The sequence below is a fragment of the Marmota monax genome, unplaced genomic scaffold, assembly GCF_021218885.2.
Source record: "Marmota monax isolate L192 unplaced genomic scaffold, Marmota_monax_Labrador192_F-V1.1 WCK01_AAM20220418_F8-fsc00035, whole genome shotgun sequence".
NCBI lineage: Eukaryota > Metazoa > Chordata > Mammalia > Rodentia > Sciuridae > Marmota > Marmota monax.
This window is the reverse complement of record NW_026691961.1, coordinates 14,325,916-14,331,927: the sequence shown is the minus strand read 5'-3', so window position 1 is coordinate 14,331,927 and position 6,012 is coordinate 14,325,916.

Genomic DNA, 6,012 nt, shown 5'->3' with positions numbered 1-6,012 from the left:
CCCAGGCCTCCTGCAACCCGACGGCCGGCGACCCCGCCCCGCGGCCCCGCGCAGCCCGGACGACCCCCGCCCCGCGGCCCCGCGCAGCCCGGACGACCCCCGCCCCGGGCCTCCCCGCCCCCGGGCCCGCTGACGGCCCCCGCTTCGCCTGCCGCACTCGCCTACCGCCCCCCCATGGCGCCGCGGCCTCCTTAAGGAAGCCGCTACTGCCCTCCGAGCCCTCCGCGTAACCCGGACTGCGCCGCCGAGCCCACCCCAAAGACTGAGCAACGTCGTCGCCGCCGCCGCCGTCTACGCCTCTGCGACTGCTGGTCCCCGCCCTCCCCCGCCCACATGCTGACTGGGAAGCACCGCCCCCTCGGCACGGCTCCCCCGAGCGGTTGGGGCGCGCCCGCTGCGAGGGCCCCCATTGGTCCGAGCCGACCGGTTCCGCGAGCCGGCCCCTGAACACAGCGTCGGGATTGGCTCATCAGCCTGTCTCCCTGACGTCATCAATGGGCGGGGGAAAAGGAGGAAATGTCAGGAAGGATGAAGACGGAAAGGAGGGGGAGGAGTTGTCAGTGGTTGCGGCCGAGCCAGCCAAATGCGGGGGGGGGGGGATTCGTAGAAGCGCATGCGCAAGGCTTGCTGCCCCTGAGCGGCGGGGCGCAGAGCGCGAGCCACGTGATCCAGCCCTGCGACCGCACCCGGCGGGGTCTTTTCCGGCGCTGCCAGGCCGCTGAGGACGCCAAGTCCAGTGTAGCACAGCACCGCTCGCACGAAGGGGCGTGACGGGTGGCAGAGTGCCTGCTCCAGCCCTCGGGCTCCCAGAGGGAGGAAGGGAATGGAGAAAGGGAATTAAACGCGCAGTTTGTGCCCAAGTTTGCCGAAGGATTCCCCATCTTTTTCCACCGTCTCGTTTCTTACTCGGGCAAACCGAGCGTCCCAAAGAAAAACCCGAGCGCCGGGCCGGGCGGGCCTTCGGCCTGCAGCGCGTCGGGGGCGCCCTCGGGACGCACGGCCCCAGCGGCCGCCGAGGCGCCAGGGAGCGGGCCGCGCCTGCGCTCCGGGAGCCGGCGCCCGCACCCGTCCGGGGAAGCACGCCCCCGGGCCACGTGCGGCCGCAGGCCACGCGCGCCTCTGCGGGCCGGAGCCCGGGCGCGGCGCCGGGGCGGCCAGCGCCGGCAGTCACCGCACAGAGATCGCAGACCCCCTCGTTCCGCGCTGGCCGCCGGGGCGCCTCCTGCGGGAGTGCGCCCGTACCGAGCCCCGGAACCTCGCCGCCCCCGCGGCCCTGATTCCACGTCGCGCAGTCCGCCTTGTAGCCCGTGCGCGCGCCCCACTGCCCTGCCCACTCTCCAGAACCTCGGCTCCCTTCTGTCTCGGTCCCTGTCTGGGAGCTCTTACTCCTGGGTCCAGGCTTGGCCCCAGGGGCTGGTGTGCGAGGACCGCCCCCCTCCCCGTGAGACCAGCCTAAGGCGGCCTGCTCCCTCCCCGCGTCTGCACTATGTGAAATGATCCGCTGCTGATTGATACTGTATGTCATCTCACCAAAACACAGGTTCCAAAACGCAGGTGTCTGTGTCAGGCTTGTTCCTAGTTGGACCCTAAAAGACAAGGTTTAGAAAAAAGGGGAGGAGGACCGGCCATGGTGTGAAGGACAAGCCAAGCAAAAGCTTCAAGAAAGCAAAGACAAGGAAGAGGGATTACCAGGGGAAGGTCAAGTCCTTTAGGCCGAAAAGAGTGGGAGACAGGAGGCAGGCAGGTTGCTTCATTCAGCATTAGTCACCAGCCTATTTTTTTGTGGGCCCTGCGAAAACACGAGTTGTGTTGTGTTTATAATATTAAAAAAAAAATACTTTTCAATAACGATTACAATACAAAAACAATTAATTTTCGATTCTTTTGTAGCGGGGAGGTGCGAGGGGGCGGGGATTAAACTCAGGGGCACTCAAAGGCAGAGCCACATCCCCAGCCCTATTTTGTATTTTATTTAGAGACAGGGTTTCACTGAGTTGCTTAGCGCCTCCCTTCTGCTGAGGCTGGCTTTGAACTTGAGATCCTCCTGCCTCAGCCCCCTGAGCCTCTGGGATTACAGGTGTGGGCCACCGTGCCAGGCTAATCTTCAGTTATTTTTACAGAATAAGTTTAACAGGTCTCAGTAGTGCACATCTGTGATTCCATCACTCAGGAAGGTGAGGAAGGAGGATAGCAAGCTGCAGGCCAGCCCAGGAAAATTAGCAAGAACTTGGGTCAAAATTTATAAAATATAGAAAACTAGGGATGTAGCTCAGTGGTGCTCCTGTCCTGGGTTCAATCCCCAGTACCAACAACAACAACAACAACAAGAAATTCAGAACTAATCATACTCCAGATTTGATGTCCTGTAGAAAACCAAGTCACACACAACTTCATCTTTGACAGCCCTGCTTAAGTTTGTACTTTCTTTTTATTAAATTTTTTTTTATATTTATTTTTTAGTTGTAGTTGGACACAATACCTTTATTTGTTTTTATGTGTGCTGAGAATCGAACCCAGAGCTTGCTAGACCAACACTCTACCACTGAGCCGCAACGCCAGCCCCCTAAGTTTGTACTTTCTAAGGAATGAAGGCTGCTCTTCTTCTTCATCTAATTCAGACACAATGTGAGAAGCTTCTGACCCTGACCTTTCCTTATAAAGACATCTATTTTCAGCCCTAGGTCAACCCAGGAACCAGTGAAATTGAATTGCAAAAAACCTGAGAGGGTCTCTAATAAAAATTGAAAAAAAGCACCTGTCCACTTGCTTGCCACGCCCCTAAGCTATGCAGGTCTCTATTTTGACCTCTCAGACCATTTAATTCTGGTTTGATGGTCTTAGAGAGTCCATAAGCTATTGCACAATAGCTTATTATCAATGGCACTTGGAATGTTAAAATGACAATGCATGGGCCCGGTTTGTAGCTCAGTGGTAGAACCCTTGCCTGTGTGCCGCGCCAGGTTTGATTCTCAGCACTGCATATAAATAAGGGTCCATTCACAACCAAAAAAATATTTAAAAAAAATAATAGTGCATGGCCAGCAGTCAACAAAGAGAAGGCAATTTCAATCTACTGGCTCCAATCAAACGCTGCCTACTCTTCAACTTAAAGATCTAACTTCATGAGATTCTGAATCAACTGATCTCTCCAGCCCCTATTGATCTTAGAATGATCCATATTTCAGGCTGGGGGTATAGCTCAGTGGCACAGCGCTTGTCTCACAAACTTGAAGCACTGGGTTCCACACCCCAGTACCATACACACGTGCAAAAAGACAATTCACACTTAAAACACCAGATTTCTATATGATCACAAGAATAACCACAAAAATTTGTTTCATCCCCTTTTTATGTATTTTCTTCTTTCACAATTTGTTCAATTATGAAAGTTGCAGCGACATGTTTTTAAAAAGTGAAAACAAAGTTTACAAACACACAGTTCCCACCAACTGCCTCCTTTCACAAGTGAGAAAACTGATTGGTTAAATAACTCATAGGAAGCCACACAGTTTACAGGTGGGACAGCCAGGATGGAAGGCCAGGCAGTGAGTAGAGGCCAGGATGGAAGGCCAGGCAGTGAGTAGAGGCCAGGATGGAAGGCCAGAGGCAAAGAGCAGGAAGGGGCAGCTGTGTGCAGCGCTCTGGGGGAGAGGAGCAAGCATGGACAAGGTCACTGAGAAATCTCATATTTCCCGTCAAGTCTGATCTTTCAGTGAGCCAGGACAGTGAGGAAAATCGGAGCTAGTCAGTCTGAAGCTGAGCACAGAGGATGTTTTCTTCTAGAACACTCTTGGATGAGGGGAGTGGCTCCGGGGTAGAGTACTAGCCTAGCAAGCACAAAACCCTGGGTTCCAGCACTGAAAAAAATTTTTTTTTTCTTTTTCATTGATAAGAGACTATGAGAGGGACTGGGGATGTGGCTCAAGCGGTAGCGCGCTCGCCTGGCATGCGTGCGGCCTGGGTTCGATCCTCAGCACCACGTACAAACAAAGATGTTGTATCTGCCGAAAACTAAAAAATAAATTAAAAAAAAAAAAAAAAAAAGAGACTATGAGAACATAGGACCTTGAGCTACGCACACTCTCTACCAGTGAGTTACACCCTCGACCCCTGAGCAGAAAACCTTTGACCCAAAAGTGTCAAAGAATCTCCGATCTTATGTGAGAAATAGTAGATTTTCACAAAGGCGTCTAAAAACTGAGCACTTTGTGGGATAATATGCACAGAATGGAGTCTGCCAGCTGCCTTCTCAATTTCCATTCCACCATTATTCTTTGCTAACAGGACCTGATTTTAAGTGGGCCATGTGCTCAGCCTAATGACTACATTTCCCAGCATCCCTTGCAGCTAAAAGAGGATGATGAAATAATAAGAGGAAGTCATTGGGTGGAGCTTCCAGGAAAGGTATTGAAAAGGAACTGACTTAGCTTGCCCTCTTGCTCTTGCTACTTCCTCCTTTCTGCTCCCTGGAACACAAACAAGATATCCCAGGCTGCAGCAGCCATGTTTGACCATGAAGTAACCTTAAGGAAGGAAACATGGGCTAACCCAGTGGAGTGGGAAATAGGATGTTCTTGATGAACCAATCTGTGGCCATCCCTGGGCTACCTACCTCTAGACTTTTTTTTTTTCCTTCTTTTTTTAAGTAGGCAAAAATAAACCTCTACATTACATAAGGAACTGCGGTCAGGTCTCTGTACAAACTCAACACGATCCATGGTTCTTTCCAGTACATAAAGCTCAGGGTGATTTACAGATTGCTAAATGAATGTGATGTTTCGTAATTTGGAGGGATTTGAGGTTGTTTGTTTTGCTTTTGCTTTGCCCACTATGCTTACTCAACTTCTATCCATGATAACAGTGTGTTCCGTCCCTGGCCAGTCCTAGGCGTTGAACTGTGCCTGCAAGTTGCTGCCAGTTCTGAGACCAGATAACAATGGGATCACTCACCCCGAGGGCTATCTGGGGCTGCATCACAGGCAATTAAGTGCATTTTCTGAAAGACTTGTAGTCACAGTGTGGGTGACTCCCTGGAGCGTGGATCGGAGTATTCCTCCGAAACCTCACAATTAACTTTTTTTTCTCTCCAGGGTCCCAACTCCTAACATTTAAATGATTTCTTGATTTTCCCGAAAGGAGTTTGTTCTAAAAGTGGCCCAGTTCTGAAAACAAAACGTGAAGGCTCAATTCCTCTGGTCAACTCGGACATCTCAGGAGTATCAGCTTAGCAAGGAGACCAGAATGCACACAACAGCCATACTGTCTGACCAGGGCCTGCCTGCTAGAATAGCAGTAACCCGAGCCCTTGGGTTCAAGTGCAGGCTCCACTCAGGTCTGCATTTCTCAGCAGCCCCAGGGATGCCCAGGCTGGAGCAGGACAGCACTTCCCAGCCAAGCTAACAACACGGGTCCAAGGGTCCAAGTGTCCGAGGGCTCATTCTTACTGTTCAGGTCTCGGTTCAGATACCCCCAAAGATATCCAAAAACATCTCCCAGCTCTTGTCACATGCTCTTACTTCACCTTGATTTCTCTCTGCAGCACTGTCACAGGCTGAATGAGACATCTTCACTCGCTTAAGTGCCTGCAAGCCTCTGTTTCACTGTGGCTTCATGCTCTGGTCACATGTCCCTTAACAGCGCCCCACCAGCAGGAACTTGATACACATCTTCCACTTCTCCCTCAGTGCAAAGTGCTTCCAGAGATGGATTAGACTCGTTGCTGCTCTCAAGACTTTAGGTGTCTATTTCTGATAAGGAAGGCACTACTCATCTACTAGGAAAAAGTAATTTCAAATAATATGGAGAGCAGAACAGTTGCCAGGTTGGGTTCCCCTGAAGCAAGACCTGGGACAAGGATGTGAAGGCAAGCAGTTTGTTTGGGAGGTGACCCTGCAGTGGGAACGTCAGCAGGAAGGGACAGGGCCCAACACAGGCCGTGTTGATGAGCAGGTGACAGTTGGGCCTCTGGAGCTCAGTCCCAGTGAGGACCTCAGTGTCACCCCATACAAGGAG